This window comes from Dromiciops gliroides, chromosome 4, assembly GCF_019393635.1.
Source record: "Dromiciops gliroides isolate mDroGli1 chromosome 4, mDroGli1.pri, whole genome shotgun sequence".
Lineage (NCBI taxonomy): Eukaryota > Metazoa > Chordata > Mammalia > Microbiotheria > Microbiotheriidae > Dromiciops > Dromiciops gliroides.
The window spans coordinates 476,500,060-476,524,171 of record NC_057864.1 but is presented as its reverse complement, the minus strand read 5'-3'; the positions used below and the strand labels follow the sequence as shown (position 1 = coordinate 476,524,171).

General features: G+C 45.8%; 1 protein-coding gene across 2 annotated transcripts in view; it reads right to left on the bottom strand.

Annotated features, from left to right (window-relative positions):
• The window catches only part of MLXIPL (MLX interacting protein like), a 67,578-nt gene extending 48,509 nt beyond the window's left edge, over positions 1-19,069 (bottom strand). The window contains exon 1 of one of the 2 annotated variants that reach the window (XM_044001617.1): positions 18,863-19,069. The gene's annotated coding sequence lies outside the window, so the exon portion shown is untranslated. The remainder of the gene's footprint in view (positions 1-18,862) is intronic. The other variant, XM_044001619.1, reaches the window with a different exon arrangement.
• Positions 19,070-24,112: the final 5,043 nt, after the last annotated feature.

Here is a 24,112-nt window from a genome sequence, read left to right as displayed (position 1 = left end):
GGAGGTCAAGTAGCAAATAATTTGGGAGAGAGAAGAGGAAGTAGTGTAGGAGAAAAGATGACAGAATCACAGAATTCAGACCTGAAATATCAGGTGTGGGAGGGAGTTTTAGTTCAACCCTAATCCCACCCCATTTCTTCTTTATGATCTCCCTGATAAGCGATCTTCCAGCCTGCAGTTGGAAACTTGTAGTGATAGGGAACCCAACAGTTGCCAAGATAGCCCATAGCTCAAATATGTTAGGAAGTGTCACCCTTTGCCCTTGAGATCCAAATTGGGGAGTGACTCACACAAGGTTACTTGACTAGTTAGCTTGCAGGAGCTAAGAGCTTATATACCACACAAAGGGGCCAGAGAACCTCCGTGGAAGTTTTACATAGAGCCAGAGATATATCTCCGGGAAACTTGCACCCACTACCCCTAGCTCTGCCCTTTAGTTCCTAATGAGTTGAATCTCTCTCATGGCAGTCTTTCAAAACAGGGAGGACAGCTCTTGTTATCTCCTCAAACTCTTCTTGAAGCTAACCCTCCCCACTGCCTTCAGCTGAAGCTCCTAGGGCATAATCTACAATCCCCTTACACCTTGGTCATTCTCCTCTGGACTCTCCCTGACGTGCCTCCTGAAATATGGCTCCCAGAACCCAATAAAATGTTTTGATGTGTTCTGACCAGAGCTGTGGATAGCAGAATTATGATTTCCCCAGCCCAGCCCCTCTCTTAATGTTGCTCAAGATTACATTACTTTTCTAGGCTGCCAGAAAATGCTGTTTAATTCAACAGATTCAATTCAACATATCATTTACTGGTGTTATGGGCCCAGGATGCCCCAGAAGTTTTCTGGGATACATCAAAGAACCTTTTCTGTGAGAAACTAAACCAAAGGACAGACAAACCTAAAGAGATAAGTGGCACAGGATCAGGACTGAGCTAGCTCCAGGACCATCACCCTTCCTTCCAGTCTCCCCCACCCCTGGGGAGATAAGATTAGGTGTGGCTGCTACTTTTGTGGCATGAGGGGAAGAGAGATGGCTTGAGAGATCCACAGCAACCTCTCACCCAATTCCCCCAGCCACCACCAGTGGGGGATGGTCCTCCCTCACTAAGGGAACTTTCCATAGTCAGATGATCACCCCCATCAGTCCTCTATAAAAGTATCTGCCTGGAGGGGCAGCTATGTGGCACGGGCCCTGGAGTCAGAAGGACCTGAGTTCAAATCTAGCCTCAGACACTTGACACTTACTAGCTGTATGACCCTGGGCAAGTCACTTAACCACAATTGCCTCACCAAAAAAGAAAAAAAAATTATTCTAAGAAAAGTATCTGCCTGTCTCCTGGTCAAGGATTTAGGTATCTCAGAGCCACTATCTCTGTGCCATGCTTTCTCCCCATGAGAAGAAGTCCAAGGATTTCTCTCTTGGTTTCCCTTCCCAGCCCCTCAATAAACTATTATCTTATTCTATTGGATTTGTGTGCAAGAGGGTGTAATTCTTTAAAGAGGAATTTCTAAGAACCCCTATCCCAAACCCCTACCCCATCCCAAACCCTTACCTATATATTTGGTGCCCAACATGGGGCATGAGAAATTCCTCTTTCCTCTTACCACACAAAACCTGGAGGTAGGAACCCCCTTTTGGGTTTCTTTTCTCTCTCTCCTACTTGACTCAACCTCTCATTTGAGTCACAGAGAGGTAGAGGAGGGTCAGCTTTTGCACGCGACAACGACAGGCAGCCTGGGTCTCCCTTCCTTGCCAAAAGCTCGGCCAGATGTCTGAACCATGCTTGGACCCTTGGACTCCATGTTTCTGGGTAAGAACTTTTGTGTTTGTGTGTCTATCCCTTGCCAGCACTCTGCTCTTCCATGAGACTGGCAGCTAGCATCTCCCTCCCTTGAGAAAGCTCAATCTAATGTCTGAACCATGTTCAGACCATTCTCCTTAGACAGGACAATATCTGGGACAGCTATGGGACAGAAAGGGAGTGTTCTGAAAGGTTCTCCTCTGGGGTGCATCCTAAGAGATTGGACTAAATTAAGCTCTGGGACCCCGTCACCTCCTTCTCCTCAGCCTCATTCCCTACCTGTTCCTTGTTTTACTTCTTCCCCACCTGCTTTCATACCTATGGGTCAACCACTGTCATGCCACTCTATGACTGGGACTCCTCTGCCCACCAGCTGATCTCAAAACCAATCTCCTGTGCCCTCCACAGCTTAGCTCCAGCCACACTGGGAGTGGACATCAGTACTCTTCTATTTTACCCCACCCAACAGCTGTTTCCACAACCCATCCAGCTGTACCCCTCACAGCTGTACCCATGTCACAATCTGGGGGAGCTCCAATACATTCTCTATTTTCCTATTTTTTCCATTCAGCAGCAGCTCCCATCTGCATTCCCTAATCCGCAGTTGCCTACGCCCATTCCCCCAGTCTCCTTTACCCCTCTGCAAACCCACTTCACAGACTAATCTGGCTCCTCCATCTGACCCTCTCCATGTGACTATTCCTATTCCATCAGCCCCCTCATCCTCTCCCCAACCTGTTTCACCCAGGTCCCCTACCAGCATCTTCCACTGCTCCCCTGCTTCCATTACAGGAAGTTCCCATGGGGGATAGTACAATTCAGGTACATGCTTCTTTTTCCATGAGAGACATGTCTCAGATTAAAGAAAAATTGGGGCATTATGGGGGGATTAAAAAACAAATCAATTATGAGAAGGTGAAGGAAATCACACAGGGGCTGGAGGAAAACTCAGCTCTTTTTATGAGTCACCTCGTGGACTCTCTGAAAAAAATATACTAATCTAGATACAGAAAGGGATGTAGGAATAACAGTCCTCAATATACATTTTATTAGCTAATCTATTCCTGACATTAGGAGAAAACTTCAGAAATTAGACTGGGGTCCCCAAACCTCATCCTCACAACTCCTTGATATTGCTTTTAAGATTTTTAATAACAGGGACCTTGCAGTAGCCAAAGAGAGAGAAAAGAAGGCTTGTGCCTGCTCCATAGAACAAGCCTCGATAATAGCAGCAGCCATTATGTCTGGTACCAGCAGATCTCTGGGTGGCGGGGATTCTGGCAGCTGCAGTAAACTGGGACACTGGAGTGGGGGACACTTCTCAAAGGTGAGGCCACCTCTCCTAATTCCTTGTCCCCAGTGTAGCCCCCAAGAGGTTGGCCAGGCAAAAACCCAGCTCCTTGCAGTCTGGTCTCCTGTGGACTAGGAAGTCAGCACCAGGGACTGCCCAGCTCTTTGTTACTGACATCTCTATGGCCAAGTCCAGGGTCAAGCTGGACATAGGAAGTAAGTCTATGGATGACACAGGGGCGACCCCTGTCTTACTCTCTCATTCAGGTCCTACTATTCCATCAAAGCCGCAGGTTGTGGTGAATGGGGGAACACCCCTTAAATGTAGGCCAACATTGCCTTTAATGTGTATGCATGAGGATCAGAAATTGCTTCACGGGGCAGCTAGGTGGCGCAGTGGATAGAACATTGGCCCTGGATTTAGGAGGACCTGAGTTCAAATTTGGCCTCAGACACTTAACACTTACTAGCTGTGTGACCCTGGGCAAGTCACTTAACCCCAATTGCCTCACTAAAAAAAAAAAAAAGAAATTGCTTCATCCCTTCCTGGTTTTACCCTCTTCACCTTGGCCCTTATTAGGGCGTGATGTCAAGAAAAAGTGAGTTCAGTGAGAAGTTCCTAGCTTATGGGTGATTAGTTCACTGCATAGACCAGAAGAAATAACCTGGAGCTATCTCATAGTTGTTGATCTGTTTACTGCTAGTCTTAAAATCTTTTGTGGCAGAATAGTTAAAATTGGGAATTATTTGTAATGTGTAAAAGTGGCAAAAAAAAATTTTTTTTTAGTCTAACAATTGAACTGCACAGAATTAAGCTTTGATCTGATTACTTAACTCTTGTAAGGTGGGCCACGCCCTGTCTTGCACTCAGCCTTGCCAGCTTCCACTGGAAAAAAAGCAGCTACACTTTACTCCTTATCTGATAAGTTTCTGAGGTATGGGTGGAGAGTTTTGTGTATGGAGGGAACACCTCATTGATAATTGATTGGTAATGTTATGTTCCTTATTGCCAGTTTCTCTTGTACCCCAATAAACCTGTTCTTTTATTCCTAAATAGAACTTGTGCGAGAGTGTAATTCTTTACAGAGGAATCCTAAGGACCCATGTGCTTTCTCCCCATATCATTTTTGTTTCAAGTTTTTTTGGTTTTTTTGTTTTGTGGGGCAATGGGGGTTAAGTGACTTGCCCAGGGTCACACAGCTAATAAGTGTCAAGTGTCTGAGGCCAGATTTGAACTCAGGTATTCCTGAATCCAGGGCCAGTGCTTTATCTACTGCGCCACCTAGCTGCCCCCCTTTGTTTCAAGTTTAAAAAAAAATCCTAATATTGTTTTAAGGTATTACATTTTAAAATGGAATAAGAAATACCTTAAGAACACCTTATTTGACATGCACTCATGTCACCTTAAGTCCTTTTTGATTTTTTTTTGCCCGGGACTCTTTTAAATTTTTGTTTAAGTCTGTTCCGTCTAGGCTCAAGGATTCAACCTCATGGCAACTATCCCACTGTGCCTGTGTGTCTCCTCCCACCCTCTGGACATCATATCTCCTTGCACTCTGGACCAGGCCTACCCGACTTCTCCTGCTCCCCCACCATGATTTCTTTGACCCTGCTCAGCATGAAGCAGTTACAGAAGAAGAATCTTTGTCCCTTTTCCTTAGATATAGAGAAGTGGGGAAATGTTATGGGTCCAGGCCACCCCAGAAATTTTCTGGGGTATATCAAAGAACCTTCTCCTTGAGAAACTAAACCAAAGGACAGGCATACCTAAAGAGATAAGTGGAACCAGATAGGGACTGAGCTCACTCCAAGACCACCACCCTTCATTCCAGTCTCCCCCTCCCCTGGGGAGATAAGATTAGGTGTGGCTGCTGCCTTTGTGGCAAGAGGAGAGAGATCCATAGCCACCCCTCACCTAATTCCCCCACCCACCACCAGTGGGGGATGATCCTCCCCCAATAAGGGAACTTTCCATAGTTAAATGATCACCCCCATCAATCCTCTATAAAAGTATCTGCCTGTCTCCTGCTCGAGGAAATAGGTATCTCAAAGCCACTCTCTGTGCCATGCCTTCTCCCCATGAGAAGAAGTCCAAGGATTTCTTTCTTGGTTTCCCTTCCCAGCCCCTAAATAAACTATTATCTTATTCTATTGGATTTGTGTGCAAGAGGGTGTAATTCTTTTTTTTTTTTTTGTGGGGCAGTGGGGGTTAAGTGACTTGCCTAGGGTCACACAGCTAGTAAGTGTCAAGTGTCTGAGGCCAGATTTGAAATCAGGTACTCCTGAATCCAGGGCCAGTGCTGGTGTAATTCTTTAAAGAGGAATTCCCAAGGACCCCAAACCCTTACCCCTATCCTAACCGCCCCCCCCCCCGCCCAATTTCCCCATGACACTGGTTAGATAAAATGATCTCTAAGGCTCTGTCCATTTATAGCATTCAATGATTCTATCCTGTCTCCAATACAATTGACTAATTTTGAATTTGTAATCCAATAAAACCCTCCAATCTTGTTAACATGAACAAACCATGTTTCTCCTATTTTGAATCTGTGAAATTGATTTTTTGAGCACAAAGGTAGACTTTTACATTTGTCCTTATCCAGTATCATCTTTTTTTAAAAGATGAAGTTAATTTTTTTTTCAACTTTGAGAACTGTTATTTTCTCTTCCTTCTACCTCCTACCCCCAATGAAAAAAACAAAACACCCTTACAATAAATATGTAAAGTCAAACAAACAAACAAAAAAATGGCACGTCTTCAAAATACACATCTCATTCTGTGTCATCACTCCTCTGTCAGGAAGTGGATAGCATGCTTCATGGTTAGTCCTTTGAAATCTTGTTGGATTTTCAAGGATTTTCAAGTCTTTCGAACCTGTCCTTATTCAGTACCATCTGATTAGATATATTTCATCATTTTAACTTGTGGAGATCTCTTTGGACCCGGACCTGACCCATCGGCATAGTAGCTATCTCTCCAAGTTTTGTGTCAGTGCAAATTTGACAACACAGGAGGTGGGACTTCCTGAGACAGAAGGGCTAGTCCATAGGCACAGGATGAGGTATACTTTTTGCACTGGGCCAGTGCAGTAATATGTGTTGTTAGACTATGCATATGTATTGCAAAGGTTTTGCTTTTTTTCTTTCTTTTTTTTTTTTCCAGTAAGGGAAGAGATGCGAGATAAAATAAAATTTTGCCAATTTGAAGGAATAAAATTAAATTGTAAAAATAGAAGGCAGGATGAAGAGAGGAAGAGTGGAAAAGGAACAGAAACAAAGAAGAGATATGGAAAGAGAAGGATAGGAGAAGTAGAGAAATAGTGGGCAAAGAGGTAAGAGAGTGTAGAAGTATGTGAGCAGGAAGACGGAGTTCAGAATGGGAGCCAGTGGTTGGAAGGGATTGGAAGACACAGTGGGAGACAGAGTGAGGGGCAGGAATTCAGAGAAGGTTGAAGATGCCTCCTGCATCTTGACTGAGAGGCGATGGACTTGTAGACTGAGACATTTCCACATAAGAGCAATGTGTAGGTTTGTTTTGCTGAACTACACTTATTTTTGGTTATAAGGATGGGGCTTTATTATTATTGTTTTACTTTAAAATTTTTATTGGGGGAGTTAAGGGAGTGATAACCACAAATTTACTGAGAACTGACTGGTCCCCACCCACTCCCCATTCTCAGATCAATGAATTGCCTGGAGCTAACCAATCTTTGTCAATTCCACTCTTTTTTTTTCTTTTTCTTTTTTTTTTTACTGGCCATGGGGATTAAGTGACTTGCCCAGGGTCACACAGCTAGTAAGTGTCTGAGGTCAGATTTGAACTCAGGTATTCCTGAATCCAGGGCCAGTGCTTTATCCACTGCACCACCTAGCTGCCCCCAATTCCACTCTTTTGATTGTCTTATGGATCTCTCCCAAACAAACTATCCCTTCCCAAAGATTCCCCATTTTACTCCCTAGACTTTAGGCTATTATGTAAAAGGGTCCACTTGCATTAAGTAGTTTCTTTTTCCTTTGTTTTTTGTGTGGGGCAATGAGGGTTAAGTGACTTGCTCAGGGTCACAAAGCTAGGTTTTTGTTTTGTTTTGTTTTGTTTTGGGTTTTTTGCATTAAGTAGTTTCTATTTAGCTTCTATACTTAACTCTAGGGCAGTCTTATAGTTCCCTTTGTTAAAGGTTCACTTACATTAAGTAGTTAAGTAGTTTCTATACTTGACTCTAGAACATCCTATAGTTTCTTTTGTTCTGTTACCCCATATAAACCTTGTCCTAGGTTCCCATCTTTGATTATTCCTAGCATTCTTGATTTGCCATACTTGGAAGTATAACTCTTCTGCCCCGATTAAAAAACTTAATTTCTCCTATATTGATTGTTTCATTAATTTTCAGGTTAACAGGAGGGACCTTAATAGAGATGCCCCCGCCTCAAAAAAAGAACATTGATGAGGAAAAAAATGCAGAAGAGGGTAAAAGGGGAATCAGATGGGCAAGTAGGACAGTGTAGGTACTATGATGTTAAATTTAACAGGTACATTCTGAAAAACCCAAGTTGAAAGTAATAGAGACTTGAGGGCAGCTAGGTGGCACAGTGGATAAAGACCAACCCTGGATTCAGGAGGACCTGAGTTCAAATCCGACCTCAGACACTTGACACTTACTAGTTGTGTGACCCTGGGCAAGTCACTTAACCCTCATTGTCCCGCCCTGCCCTCCCCCCCCCCCAAAAAAAAGGTTACTAGTGACTTCTTCTTCTTTTTTTTTTTTTTTTTTGGTTTTTTGTTTTTGGTTTTTTGCAGGCAATGGGGATTAAGTGACTTGCCCAGGGTCGCACAGCTAGTAAGTGTCAAGTGTCTGAGGCCGGATTTGAACTCAGGTACTCCTGAATTCAGGGCCGGTGCTTTAACCACTGCGCCATCTAGCTGCCCCACTAGTGACTTCTTTTTTTTGTTTTTTTGTTTTGTTTTTGTTTTAGTGAGGCAATTGGGGTTAAGTGACTTGCCCAGGGTCACACAGCTAGTAAGTGTTAAGTGTCTGAGGCCAGATTTGAACTCAGGTACTCCTGACTCCAGGGCCAGCGTTCTATCCACTGCGCCATCTAGCTGCCCCACTAGTGACTTCTTAATCGCCAAGTCGCATGGCCTTGTCTGGATGTTTCTGTAGCCTTTGTCAGTCGCCCCCTTTTCCTGGTGCTCTCTCTTCTCTGCAGTACCTACACTGTCCACTACATGGCCCCCTGAGCTTATCAGATATTTTGGCAGCCAGTCCTTAGGTCCTGCCCCTTTGCTCTTTTCCAACTCCCAGCTATGTGGGTCAATCAATCAAATAAAGGGTATTTCCCGAGAGTTTCTGTGTGTGCCCAGCTCTTTGAAGATATGAGAGAAGGAGAAGACCATCTCCCAGTCTTGTGCTTGGGAACCAGACATACACTTCAAACAAGAGAAGCAACAGTTTTTCATGGCCCAGGGGGCCCTGGACTGGGAGCCAGGTGACCTGGGTTCTGAAACTAGTTCAGCCACTAACCAGGCAAGTTACCCTGAGCAAGTTCCTTTTCTCTGGGGCCCGATCTCCTTCTCTCTAAAGTGAGAGGTGGAGTCAGATTGGCAAGAGTGATAAGTAGTAAAGGCAATCGGAGCCAGAGCAGTGCTAGGAAGAGAGCTAGATGCTCTTGGTACAGATAGGAATTGGCCCAACTGTTCTGGAAAACAGTTTGGAATTCTGGGAGAAAGGTTACTAAGCTACTCATGTCCTTTGAGAGACCCCAGAGCTGGGCATATAGCCCAGCAAGATCCAAAACAGAAGGAAGGTTTCTCATCCAGACACAGGCCCTCAAGAAAAGGCAGAATTTTCATAGGTGGGAGGAGGGAAGAGTCAACTACCATGAGCAAGGGACTGAGGAGATAGAAGAGTGGATGAGAGCACAATAAAGCAATGCAGCCAAGGTGAAAGAGGGGGGAAAGTCCAACAAATTATGATTTTATAGTTATTATCACATATCATATAATATATGCATACACATAAACATGTGTGAGAATATATGTAGACATATAGACATATATTATATGGTATGTGATAATACTTATTATAAAACATACATATGTGTATGTGTGTGTATGATTGTTGTTCAGTCATGTCTGACTCTTCGTGACCCTCTGTACCATAGCATGCCAATGGTAACTGTGGCATTTTGGGGGGGCAAAGATCCTGGAGTCTCTATTTCCTTTTCTTGTGGATTAAGGCAAACAGAGGTCAAGTGACTTACCCAGGGTCACACATTTAGTAAGAGTCTGAGGCTAGATTTGAACTTGGGTCTTCCTGACTCCAGGCCCAGCATTCTATTCACTGAGCCACCTAGCTGTCTGCATATAATACAATGTATTATATAATATAATTATTATTTTATAACAATAATCATGTGATTATGCTTATAAAATATAAATCAGTATAATACAAAATAAAGTGAGGTTTTGCCAGATAGCAGAAGATGACCTGGGAAGGCTGTGGTTCTCCAATATAGAATCAGCATTCACAGCTAGAAAGGACCTGAACAATCATCTACTATCAACATTTAAATTAAATTCAGAATATCGTCATGTTATAAACATGCTGATTCTACCCAAGGCTCCCAGATGAGAATTCTCTCCAATGAGAATGACTGCTGCTCAGGTGGCCAACACCCTGGCCTGGGAGTCGATCGATCAATCCATCAGTGTTTGGGAAGTACCTCCCTTCATCTTCACTCCAGCTCCTGACTATTTTCTGTCCAGTTGCTATTGCTCTGTCCTACAAACTGGACCATTGGAGGACATGGCCTCTTGCATTCCACCCCTCGAAGGCGCCCCTCGATCTCTAGAACTTTCCAGAACAAAGTACCCTTCCCTGACCGCCCCCTTCTCCTCTCTGATCTGTTGTTGCCTCCTCCATTGACTGAGTTCTTGAAGGACGGTAGCTTTTTTTTTTTTTTTTGCACAGGGCAATGAGTGTTAAGTGATTTGCCCAAGGTCACACAGATAGTAAGTGTCAAGTGTCTGAGTTCAGATTTGAATTCAGGGCTGGTGCTTTATGTACTGCACCACCTAGCTGCCCCTAGACAGTAGCTTTTGTTTCCTATGTTCATCTCTAGCTTTTAGCATATAATGAATGATTCATGCTTTTTCTTTCATTTATTCATCGATTCATTCATTTACCTATGTATCAGGGATCATGCTGGGGACACAAGACAGATACCTTTAAGGGGTTTCTATTCTATTCCATGGGAATCCTGTCTCTCCATCCTAGTTCCTTCATTGACATGCTTTAGGCATCATCTTGTTTGGGTTATTTCTACTGCAAGGCCTCAGTTTTCCTACCTTTCAGGTGGGGAGAAAAGTGTCTGTTTCATGGTGATGTGTTGAGTGTGGGATCGATGTTAGCATGCTCTGAGAGTGAAAATGGGATTGTAAGATCATAGAATTAGACCTGGAAGAGGCCCTAGAAACCATTAGGTCCAACCCACTCCTTTTACAGAAGAAGAAACTGAGGCACATAGGGGTCAAAGTGACCTGCCCATGGTCACGTAGTAAACAGCTGACCTGGGATTTGAATCTAAGACTTCCTGAGGGTTCTTCTGTGCCTCAGTTTTTGACCCACGTGATGCAAAATGCCTTCGCTGGCACCTTGGATGTAAACGTTCTCCACATTTAGAAAACCACAGGGGTGGGGGGGGTGGGGGTGGGGGCTCACCCTTTCCCTTTTCCTGTTTTCTTAGGCATCGAGGTGGCCCAGTAGATAAAGCACCAGCCCTGCAGTCAAGAAGATGTGAGTTCAAATCCAGCCTCAGACCCTTCCTAGTTGTGTGGCTCTGGGCGAGTCAATTTGACCTCTCTGTGCCTCAGTTTCTTTCCCTGTAAAGTGGAGAGAATAACAGTGCCTATTTCATGGGTTTATGAGGATCAAATGAGAATAGTCTTTAGCACAGAGCCTGACAGTGGCAGCCCCTGAAACACAGAAATGGCTAGAGGACCTGGGACAAAGCTGTCTTTACACTGAGCTTTCAGGGGAGTGGATGGGATCATCTTACCATCAGTTTAAGCCTGGAAGGAACCTTAATGGTTCATTCCCAACTTCCAGGAGCACCATATTGTGCTTTAACTGTAATGATAATTCTTCGCAGCTACAGAAAGGCCTAGAACATCCCCCCAAAGAGGAAAAGACCTATTTGTACAAAAATATTTATAGCAGCTCTTTTTGTGGTGGCTAAAAATTGGAAATCAAAGGGATGCCCATCAATTGAGGAAAGGCTTAACAAGGTGTGGCATACGATAGTGATGGAATATTATTGTGTTATAAGAAATGACAAGCAGGATGATTTCAGAAAGGCCTGAAAAGACATGTATGAACTGATATATAGTGAAGCGAGCAGAACTGAGAGAACATTGTGCAGAGATGCAATATTGTTTGATGAAGAATTGTGAATGACAACTATTCTCAGCAATACAATGACCCAAGACAATCTCGAAGCATTAGTGATGAAACATACTATCCACCACCAAGGAAAGAACTGCTATTGATTGAACACAGACTGAAACATGCTATTTTTTCACTTTATTTCTTTCATTTATTCCTTTTATTAGAGTTTTCGGATACAAAATGACTAATATGGTAATGTTTTACATAGTTGCACACGTATGACCTATATCTGCTTACTGCCTCAGGGAAGGGGGAGGATAGAATTTGGAACTCAAAACTTTATTATTAAAAAAAGGTCTAGGGGGCAGCTAGGTGGCGCAGTGGATAGAGCACCGGCCCTGGATTCTGGAGGACCTGAGTTGAAATCTGGCCTCAGACACTTAACACTTACTAGCTGTGTGACCCTGGGCAAGTCACTTAACCCCAATTGCCTCACCAAAAAAAAAAAAAAAAATTAGAGAAGAAGCCAAAGACCAAGGAGCAGCCCCTGGGTTCAGCCCTTGCCTCGGTCCCCAGGAACTGAGTGAGTCAGCAGTGGATCATTTCTATTTTCTCATCATGGACAAAGTAGATAAAACCCTTCTGGAATCTAAAGCCTTCTGGCAGCTGGAAGGGTCCTCAGAAGCCATCGATCTCGATCAAACCCTTCATTTTGGGAGGAGGAAACTGAAGCCCAGAACAGGGAAGCGATTTTCCCCAAGGTCACGCTGACAGTAAATGGTAGACTTGGGATTTGAACTTAGGTACTTGAATTCCAAATCCTATGGTCTTTTTGTCTGTACCACATTTTTGTTATTGTTGAGGGCAGCTAGGTGGCACCATTGTGCATAGAATACCTGACCTGGAGTCAGGAAGATTTGTCTTAATCCTGTTTGCCTCATTTTCCTCATCTGTAAAACGAGCTGGAGAAGGAAATGGCAAACCGCTCTGTATCTCTGCCAAAAAACCCAGATGGGGCAGCTAGGTGGTGCAGTGGATCTGGATTCAGAAGGACCTGAGTTCAAATTCAGTCTCAAACATTTGACACTTACTAGCTGTGTGACCCTGAGTAAGTCACTTAACCCCCACTGCCCTGCAAAAACAAAATAAAGCAAAACAAAAAACCCCGATGGGGTCACAGAGAGTTGGGCATGACTGAAACAATCCCAATTCTGTAGTCTTGTCTGTCCCACACTATCTTACCTCCAGACTGTCCCCAGAGAGGGCCCTGAACAATGGAAAGAGCCCTGGGCTAGAGGACCTTTGTTCTTTAATTGTATTTTTTTGCGGGGCAATGAGGGTTAAGTGACTTGCCCAGGGTCACACAGCTAGTAAGTATCGAGTCTCTGAGGCCTGATTTGAATGCAGGTCCTCCTGAAGCCAAGGCTGGTACTTTATCCACTGTGCCACCTAGCTGCCCCTTAGAGGATCTTTGTTCTTGTCTAGGTTCGGTCACTACTAAATTGCTGAGTGACTTAAGGCAAATGATTTAATGTTTTTGGGTCTCAGTTTCCCCAAATGTCAAATGAAGACCACTGCCTGACCTGCTGTTCTAAAAGGGGATGTGTTGAAATGCTAACAAGACTTGGGAACTCTTGGCACACAGATGTTCAGGGTCATGATTGTGGGTAGCTGGGTGTGTCGAGCTGACGGCTCTTTGGTGGGGAGGCGGGCAGATTCTTCATCTGGGTATGGTATGTACTTTCTCTTCAGCTCACTTATCTTTGAGGCCAGTTCAGGGAAATGTGTCACCTACTTACTCTGTCCTTATCAATGTTACCTATTCAGGAAATGTTATCTTCTGGTGCCAGGGCCCCTGCTCTAAGGTCAAGTGGGGATCCCTGGTTAAAAAAAGAAAGGAGAAATAATCTAAAACTGGGATTAAGTTTTAGCTCTCAGACCCACTGACTGTATGACCCTGGGCAAGTCACTGACCTCAGCATTCCCTGTAACTGTCTGAGACTGACTAATGACAGTTGTTGGACTTGTGGCTGTCAGCATCTCATGATGTCCCTGTCATTTACTCCCTGTGTGACAGGTTCCTCCTTCCTTGATATTGAGAGGGTAGATAACACCTTCATGGGGTTATAGATCCAGAGGCAGGAAAGGACATCAGAGGCCATCTTGTCCCATCCCTTCATTTTAGAGATGAGTACCTGGAGGCCCAGAGAAGTTAAATAATTTACCCAAGGTCAAGGAAGTAAATGGGAGAGTTAGGGTTTGACCTCATATCGAGTGACTACAAATTTGGCGCTATTTCCAATGAGTCACAAGCAGTAATCCCTCCCTGACATGCCTCCAGCTCAGGGATGCTATGGAAATCACAGGTAAAAATGGAGGGGAAGGTGATTTGGAAAAATATAAAATGCTATTCAGGTGGGTTAACGACGATAATGATTAACCTTGAATCATGGGTAAGCTGTGTATGCCTCTGGGTTGAAGATGCAGGAATGAGAAACCATAGCTTATAGAACTGGATACAGGTCAATTTATGACCCTCAATATTCCCCTACTTCCTACTGTCCTGAAGTGTGGGTCACCTACAGATTTCTTGAGCTAGACACAGTTTCTGGTCCTTCCTTTTATTCCCATTGTCACCTTGGGGAGGTCTGCAAGGCAGCAGCTGTGGTCAGTATCCCTGAGTAGGGCACCAACCTCTTTTTCGTTCTGGCTTCAGGCAGTACACAGAAGATGGGAGAAGAAAGTCTCTTGGCTGATGTTTATAGGCTGGCTCAGGACAGAGCCAAGTTAGGAGAGAGGTGAGAGAACGATCCAGGTGAATCAGGGTTTGCTGTTCCTGGGTGGTTTTTCTTGCATGTCTCTGGGTTCTATTGTCTTGTGCATGTCCCTGGAGAAGTCCTATATGCCAGATCATGCTAGGAGCTAGCTGCCCAAAGTTTGAGCACAAAGACCCCTGAAAGATTTGTCTGTGACAAATCTGTGTCATAAGATGAGCTGTAATTTCATCCTTGATACAACCCTTTTTGAGTCCTCTATTCTGTTGGGTATGCTTCTGTCTGAGGTCATGGACCTTGGCAGTCAGAGGTCATGGGACCCTGGCAGCCAGGGGTCGTAGGACCCTTGTGGTCAAAGGGTGAAAGGATCACAGCTTCAGAGCTGAAAGAGACCTTAGAGGCTATCTAGTCCAACCCCCTCATTTTATCGATGAGGAAAATGAAACCTAGAGTGGTCAAGTGATTTTTTACCTAAGGTCACATAGGCAGTAATTATAGGAGGTGAAATCTGAACCCAGCCAATGTTCTTTCCACTGTACCAAGCTGCCTTTGAAGCATAAATCATAATGAAACTTCAGTTAATTTGAATAGGAGAATAACTCATGGGTCACCCGGCTTGGTCAGAGACTAAACCTTCAGTTCCACTAGGTTCCAGGTGTGAGAAAATAATTATTCATAATGAATTTCACACAGGGAAGTCTGGGTAGAACAAACGACACCACACTCCACAGACTCCTGCCCTGACTCTAAAGTTGGGAGGATCCTCAGAGGTCATCGAGGCTAACCCCTTCTTCTTCTTCTTCTTCTTCTTTTTTTTTTTTTTTGGTGAGGCAATTGGGGTTAAGTGACTTGCCTAGGGTCACACAGCTAGTAAGTGTTACGTGTCTGAAGAAAGATTTGAACTCAGGTCCTCCTGAATCCAGGGCTGGTGCTCTATCCACTGTGTCACCTAGCTGCCCCCACCCCTTCATTTTTCACATGCAGAAACAATCCAGGAGAAGTTAAGCGGCTTCTGCATCATGGAGTTCGTCCCTAGTGCTGGCCACAGATTCACCTTTGCCTAGTGACTGATCCCTTATTGTACCAATAGACTGAGCCCTTAGTCCTGATCCAGACCAATCTCTATTGCTGGCCACAGCCTGACCCTGACTTCATCCTAATTGCTAATTCTGCTCACTCCTGAACCTTCCATTCATTTCAGCATATAAGCATCTATCAAGCCCCTACTATGGGCAGTTAGGTGGCACAGCAATTGGAGCCCCAAACCATCCTCAGACACTTTTTCGCTGTGACTTTAACTTGTTTACCTCAGTTTCCCCAATTGTAAAAAGGTGATAATAACAGCTCTGCAGCTATTATAATAATAGAAACTAAAATGGGAGTGGTAATAGTACCTACCTCCTAGGGTTGTAGGGAAGATCAAATAAGATAATACTTATACAGAATTTTTTTGGGGGGAGGGCAATGAGGGTTAAGTGATGTGCTCAGGGTCACACAGCTAGTAAGTGTCAAGTGTCTGAGGCTAGATTTGAACTCAGGTCCTCTTGAATCCAGGGCCAGTGTTTTATCCACTGTGCCACCTAGCTGCCCATAAGATAATATTTATAAAGCACCCAGCATGGTGTCTGGCACATAGTAGGCACGATATAAATGCTAGCTACTATTATTAGCTATTGTGTGCCAGGCAGGCACTGTGCACAGTGCTGGGGATAGCAAAGGTGAAAATGAAATTATCCTTGCTTCAAGAAGCTTGTATTCTATTTTAATAACAACAACATAATAATAACTAGCATGTATATAGTTCTTTAAGTTTTGCCAAGTGCTTTACAAATATTTTAATTTGTTTTTATCCTGACTACAATCCTGGGAGGTAGGTGCTCTTATCCACATTTTATAAATGAGGAAACTGAGGTTGATGGAGATAAAGATGCTCTGGATCATACAGTTAGTAAGTATCTGAGGGTAGATTTGAACTCAGGTCTTCCTCACTCCTAGTCTAGTGCTCTATCCACTGTGTCCCCTAGCTCCCTCATATATACACATATTGGGGTCCACATAAAGTCAAGGAGGCTGGAAATGGGATGCTATGTACAGGAAATGGAGGGGGAAGCTTAACTAAAACCTAGGAAGGGTCTTAATTGTTCTTAACCCTAGACCCAGACTAACTCCTGATACTGACCATAACCTTAACTCTAGTCACAGAGTAACCTCTATCACTGGTGATTTAATGATCCTCAATACTGGCCATAGACCACACCTAACTCTGGCCACTGAGAGTAATTGAGAGTATGGATGGTTCCATGAATCCCAGCCCCACTAAGGAAAAACCTGTTCCAAGCCCACTTGTGGCTACCTCGTGGGCAGAAGTGTCCTCTTTCTACCCAAGAGAAATCCAAGTGGCTCATATCTGGCAATGTCAGGATGTCCCGGGTAGATGGATAAGGGCATGTGTTGTGTGTATGGAAATACACAGGACAAGGGAGGAAATGGTCCCCCTGAAGAGAGTTCTACTGAATAGTCCTTTGAATCTACCTTCTACAGGACCCTGCTCTGAGCCCCATTGCACTGTACATATGGAAGATCTAAGCAGTAAAAAGGTCTTTTGAAGGTCAGCACCTGGGGTGAGGAGAAAGGGGAAGCAAGGGAAGAATTTCAGGGCAGCCAAGGAAGGGCCTGAATTACCTAGCCCCACCCATCAGCAGGTAGCACTACCGACATCAGTAACTCTTACTTCTTCCTTCTATGGTCAGGCTGATGCTGGTCATAACCTCTATCTGACCCTCTTCCCTGGGACTCTGAAACTCATGAAGGAGCCGAGTGACAGAGAAGAACCTATAGCTACGGCAGACAGGTCACCCAGCCCAATCCCCTTATCTTATTTACTTTAAAATTTTAATTAAAACAATTCTGAACTTAAACACCCCCACCTCCCAAAGGGAGAGCATTTCCATCCACACAACACAACAGAACACAAAAAAGGATTCTCCATGAAAACTGGAATTTCCATTTCATACCAATGGCTTTAAAAAAAAGATACATTCCCCTACCAATAAACAAATAAGCAAAAAAAATGCATTCTACAAGGTACTTTCAAAACTATTCTGCTTGTCTAGACTTCCTTCTGAACTTCCTTCTGTTCTCTTCTGCACATTTAAAAATGGTGTCATTGGCTCTTTTGGGGGGGGCATTACTATTGTCAATCCCCCTTCCTTCCTTTGATACCCCTTCCCCACAATTAACAGAAAGGAAAAAAACAACACAAAAACAAACCAAACCCTTGTGACAATAAACATGGTCAAACAAGACAAATGCTCACAGTGTCTGTGTCCAGAAAGGCAAGTCTCTGCACTTTGTGTCTGTCATCTCTCTGTCAGGAGGAGGAGAACATGCCTCACCATGGGTCATCCGGGAGTATCCACTGCCTCATTTTCCAAATGAGTAAACTGGGGCCCAGAGGAAAGGGAAGGTGACTTATTTAAGGCTAGTTGGGAGTGATGAGTATTCCAGGGCTCCTAAGTCTTAACCCAGACCCAGCCAGAGAGATCTCTACCAAGAGGTAAAACAAGGATCATCCTTTGTAGGGGTGGGGGCTGGGTTGGTAAGGAGGACTCAGATTCAACTTTCCAGGCAATAAGAATGACAAGGGTTGGTCTATTGACCAACAAGGACCCCTCTATTACCTTCACTTATCCTGGTGGAAAGGGCTGAACTTCTTGAGGTACAGCTTCCCTCCCCACTTCTTGCTCCTTTCCCCCACCAATCTGGTTGGGCACCTGGGGGCTGGGCTGCTCAGATACACCACAGTCCATTTTCCCCATCTCTAAAAGCCTAAGCCCTTAGCACAAGGAATCCTGCCCTCCCCTGGCTCAGCCATGTGGGAGCTAGGGGACTCTGTTCTCCATTGGCAGAGTTTATACCTGGCATTAGTCACTTGGAAGCCCAGATTTCTCATGGAAAGGGAAATTTCAAGGGTTGGGGCCTCTCCTGGGTCCCCAGCGAGTCCTTTAACCCCATAAGCCCTTTCTGTGGTTCCAGTTCTTGGACATCTGTCTCAGTTTGGCTCTAGGGAATTCATTTAGCAAATGTAATAAAAGGCATCTGTAGATGTCTCCCACCCTCACCACCCTTGCCTCTAACACACACATACAAGCGCGTACACACATACATGCACACATGTACACACAGACACACAAATATATAGGTATAAGCATACATCTAAACATATATATGTATATGTGGCAGATGAGGTACTGGGGGCTCAAAGGATTGGGGTCCTTTCTTCTGAGCTTTCTCCCAAGGGCCTGAGCTGATCTGTCCTAGGGGAGTTGAGGCTGAGTGTACCCCCTGAGTGGGCCAGGAGTTTCTGTCTCTTGCCTCCCACTGAGGCTGGAGGACCACTCCCCCATGCCTATTTGACAGATGGAATGACTGAGGCCCACAGAGGCAGCTCCTTGTGCCTGACAGCTCCTGGGATCCATTATAGACCAGACACAACAACATCACCACCACCAATAAGACCAGATAGGAAATCATCTTGTGCTGAGTCCACTGCCCCCTCCTTCCTTGGCCACCCCCCCACCACCTTTTCTTCCCTTTCCAAAGCCAAAGCTTCCTCACCTGGCTTCCCTGGGAGCTGTGGCTGATATGAGTGGCTGCTCCTTCACCCCCCCATCGTGGGGGACCCCCAGTGGGTGGCTCAGGATGCTCTGTCCCTCTTCCCTGCCCAGGCTTTCCTGGCCACACTTTCTTCTGCTTGGGCACCAGAGGGCTCTGCGTGCTGTGCTGCCTGAGTCTCAGAGCCTAATAGTAGTTCTCCACGCTCTGTCCCCTGGCTGACTGGTGCCGGCCTCTCGAAGGTGTCCTTTGACCCTCTCTCGGGTGCCTCCTTCTCTCCTTAGCACGTGGGAGGCAGCCGATCAGCGGGCGAGCAGCCTGTGGGGCAGCCATGCCTGGGAGCAGGAGCTGGGTGCTACTGCCAATCGCAGTGCCGGGTGCTTCTCGTGCCTGCTTACCTTTCACCTCCCCCCACCCCCTGAGTTTCCAGGTGCCCATCCCCTAAGCTTTGAAGCCCAGGGGGAGGGAAAAAGGAAGGAAGGAAATATTTGGGGTGTCCTATCTCCCAGTGGGGAGGAGAGAAACATTGGGGCTTCTCTCCTCTTTCTGCTTGGTTACAGCCTGGGGAATTCTTGATGCTCTAGCCCCTACCCCAGAAACAGAACCTTCTCCTCCACCTTGAGCCCATGCCCCTGGAAGTCAGCCCTGGTACTGAAATGCTATCTCCACACTGAGCCTTTATTCCTAATCTTGAACTACTATCCTCTACACTGAGATTCACCCACTCACCTATCCATCCATCCACCCATCCATCCATCCATCTATCCATCCATCCATCCATCCATCCATCCATCCATCCATCCATCCATCCATCCATCCATCCACCACCTTCTGTCCCCAGCAGGGAGCCCTCCCTCCCATCCCAAGCACTGAGCCCAAATCCTTGACGCTGAATCCTTATCCCTGATACTGGGCATCCCTTCCTGAACTGAGGTCCTGTCCCCACAAAAGACCCCTCCATTCTCATCAATAGATCAACCAATATTTATTAAGAATCTACTGTGTGCCAATTCTAAGCCACCATTTTTTAAAGTAAGTTTTCATTTCTATGTTTTGTTTTTCTGTCACATTCATTTCCTAGTATATTCTTCCCCCTCCCCGCCCTCCACCAAGGTCATCCCTTATGCCAAAGAATAAAAAATAAAGAAGAAAGAAAAACAGCTCAGGAAACCCAACTAGGGTCCATGTCTGACAGAATGTGGGACCACGGGGGCCCAGCACTGGATCTCAAAGGGCCCTTGGGGGCCAGCTTGTCCAGTCCTTTCACTTTACATAGGTAGAAACTAAAGCCTACTTAGAGAGGTCACCTCACTGGCTTAAGGTATATAGTATTCCAGGCCCAGAGTTCTTCACCTCTGCAAAGAATGCAGGGAAGTCAAGCCCCTAATTTACAGGCTTCCACTGAGCATCATTTTCTATTACTGAGTCCCTATCCCCGACGTGGAGCATCCATTCCCAAAGTGAACCTTCTGCCTCCAGCACTGACCCCTCCTCGGTCAGTTCCCTGCCCCTCATCCTCCTCTGACACTAAACTCATTTACCCAACAGTAAGCCCTTGTTTCCAACATGCTCCCCACCCCCACCCCTGATTCAGAGCTTCCATCATCCTTCCTTCCTTCCTTTCTTTCTTGCAGGGCAATGAGGGTTAAGTGACTTGCCTAAGGTCACTCAGCTAGTAAGTATCAAGTGTCTGAAGCTGGATTTGAACTCAGGTCCTCCTGAATCCAGGGTAGGAGCTTTATCCACTGTGCCACCCATTGGCCCCCATCATCCTTCTTAATAAGCTGACCTTTTATCCTATGCATTGAGAGGTCCTGCTGCCTCACTTGGCTTTCTGGAGAACTATGGAGGGCTCAGGGGAAATCTTTTCTCTTACAAATCACTGGTCCCATACCTAGTTTCTCTTGCCTTTTCTTGCACTCAGCTCTTGACTATGGCCATACTTGTCAAACCTCAGCTCAGCTCTGTCCCTTTTTCTCTCTCCTAATTGGGATCCAACACAGGGTCAGTGGCCAGTTAATACAGGAGTTTGGGTTGGTCTGTTCTGAAGGTGAACTCAGGCATTCCATATAGTCGAGGAGTTTTCTGGGTTCGCTGAAGAGAGTAGACTGGGGCCTGCTTTTGCAGGACTTTCCAAGAGTCCATTCATAGACCAAGGGCTTGAAGGGACTACAAAGGTCATCTAGTCCAACTTGTCCATTTTACAGGCAAGGAAACAGGCCCAGAGAGAAGTGACAGTGAATATCACAGGCAGGATTTGAACTCAGATCTTCTAAATCCAGAGCCCTGTCTTTCTGTTGTATCAAGCTATCTCCTGCCTATATCATAGCTCATTTGTTTTGCAAATGAGGTTACCTCAGAAGTTTTCATTGACCCTGAAGCACTTTCTGGAAATGATTCAGTTTAATTCAATGGACAAACAGATATCAACCATTTATTAGACTCCAAGCATTGTGTCGCATATTGGGCACACCGAGATAGCCTTAAGGATCTTATGACTTAAATAGGTATAGAGGGGGCATAGTTTGTTCATCCTTCATTTCCAAGAGGACCAATGACATCACAGGGTGATTTCTTGAAGTGAGGTAGAGTTGGACAAAGTTGGCAGCTTCACTCTCTCTTCCAGAATCACTGAAGTCCAGTGGAAAGACAAAAGCCAGGATGGCTGTCGCTGGTCCAGGACTCAGTGGATGCCCTGGCATCTTCCCTGTCTGACCAAGCTCTAAGCGCTCCCCAGCACCTGCTTCAGCTACTTTTGTGGCCATTGGAACAAACTTTTCATCTGCCCATTCCATGGGGAAAGTCTTCACATGCTTGGGGTAGATATCATGGGGGTGGGGCATTACATAGCAAGTGAGATGAAGGGGAAGGGAGATGTGGGACCTGCAAAGCTCATAGACAAAACCTCAAGGAAGGAAGATAAAGACAAAGGAGATATAGACAAAACCTTGAGGAAAAAAGGAGAAATCGGGGCAGCTAGAGCTAGGTGGTACAGTGGATAAAGCACCGGCCCTGGGTTCAGGAGGACCTGAGTTCAAATTTGACCTCAGACACTTGACACTTACTAGCTGTATGACCCTGGGCAAGTCACTTAATCCTCATTGCCCTGCCAAAAAAAAAAAAAAAGAAAGAAAGAAAGAAAGGAAAAAAGGAAAAAAAGAAAAAGAAAAAAGGAGAAATCGATTTTGGCCTGGGGGAATATCATCCTTCTTCTAGACCAGGGTCAGTCAAGCAAGGATAGGGTTTGGGAAGGAAAGAGAACATGGAAGAGAGACATGGAAGGAGGGTTCAAGAAGCTTCAGTGGCTCCCCTTTGACCTTAAAATGAAATAGCAACTCCTCTGTTTAGCTCTTAGAGCCCTTTACCAGGGAGCTCCTCTTTCAAGCTGATCACCAGCATTATTCCCCTCAACACCTCATGTTCTCCCCTAACTAGCCCCATCCCCAACAATTCATCATCCTTTTCTGTACCTTTGTACAACTGACTCTTGAGCCTGCAGTGTTTCCCTCCTCATTCTGCCTCCTAGAAACCCCAGCTTCCTAGGAGGTTCAGCTCAATGGCATCTCCTTCAAAATGCCCTTCCCAATCTCCCCCTGTTGTTAGTAACCACTTCTCTCTCCAATCACTGACATTGCATTTATTGTGCACATATTTAACTGTAAGTCGTATTTCTCCAGCAGAAAATAAGCTCCTTGAAGGCGGGGACACTTTTGTTATTGTTTTTGGATCCCTGGTGCCTAGCCCAGTGCTCACACACAGCAGATGCTTCACTGATGCTCTGTTGACTGGTTGACCTAGAGATGGAAGGAGAGACAGCAATAGGGACATGATGGGGACACAGGAAGGAGACAGAGATAGAGAGGGATGGACAAGGACGAGGAGAGAGTGGGAAGAAGATATGGAAGAAGGAGCCAAAAGACATGGAGGGAGAGGAACAAGGGCAGGGACATGGAGGCAGGATCAGAAACATGGAGATAGAACCAAACCCACACAAGGCATGGAAAACCCACAGCACTGTCTGACCGCTGTTTCCTGACTAAGCAGGGATTTCCTTATCTCTCTTCCTCTTCCTCTATCATCCTCATCATAGGGCCATGACTGGCTGTGTTCTGTGCTGGAGACACCCCAGAAAATGACCCATGTGCCTTTGTCAGACAGACTGGTCATACACAGAGCTGGACAACAATGCCTTCCCTACTATGCCTTTGGGCATAGGGACGCATTTCCATTCCCTTCAAGTTTAGGGGGGAAAGCGAGACTAGCCTGGGAGCCCTGGATAAGCCAAGGGATGTGCTAGGGGTACCTTCCTTCCCAGACTGACTTCCTGAAGGGGGTGGTTACCTCAGGATTTTTTTTGGGGGGGGAGGTGTCCTTGTCTGGCTGGCTTCCCTTGCCTTGATTTGTCTTTTGGGTAGCTGGAGGCCCCTTGATAAAATTGTTAGGCCTGGAGCCAGGGAGACCTGAGTTCAAATCTCTTACCAAATGCCCAGTAGCAGTGTGACCCTGGGCAAGTCACTCAATCTCTTTGCTTCGGTTTCCTCAACTGTGAAATGGGGATGATAATGGTGCCTACCTCCCCCGGTAGTTGTGAGGATCAAAGGAGAGGGCTTGCTAAACGTTTGTTTCCTTCCTGCTCTCTGACTTGCTATTTTGGTGGTTCCTATTTCTTTAAGGACATTCCCACACCTGGGCTGAGAAGTCTGCTGTATCTCTCCAGCAGACTATGGGCTCCCCAGGGACAAGAGCTCTATCCTCCCCTTACTCTCCCCCCCACTCTCTCTGAGATCGGAGTTCCCAGAGCAGGGCGCTTAGCACAGTGCCCAGCACACAGTAGGTGCTTGAGAAAAGCTTGGTGACCAGCGGGGACTCTGTCTCAAGACGCCCTCGATCAAAGGCTTCTTGCAGGCAGGCTGCCTCCCCATCCCATCAGACCAGGACCGGGGGCTCTCTTCAGGCCCCGCCCCCTTCCATTAGCCGAGAGCCCCCTTAGGACAGAAGGGACTCTCCATGCGCTCCGACCATCCTGGGGTGCAGGAGCTCCGAGTGTAGCGACGGGTATCAGCCGCTACACTAGAGGTTTCCCCAGGGCCAGGGCTGTGTCTGTCCCAGCTCTCCAACGGACCAGGGGCTCCTTCCTCAGTTTCCCTTTCAGTCTCCAGGCCAGGGGCTTGGTTGACTGAGGCCGGAGGTTGTGAGCCGAGATCCGGGCCGGATGCCGCTCGCCGGGCTGAGGCGACGCTGCCGAGGGACTGC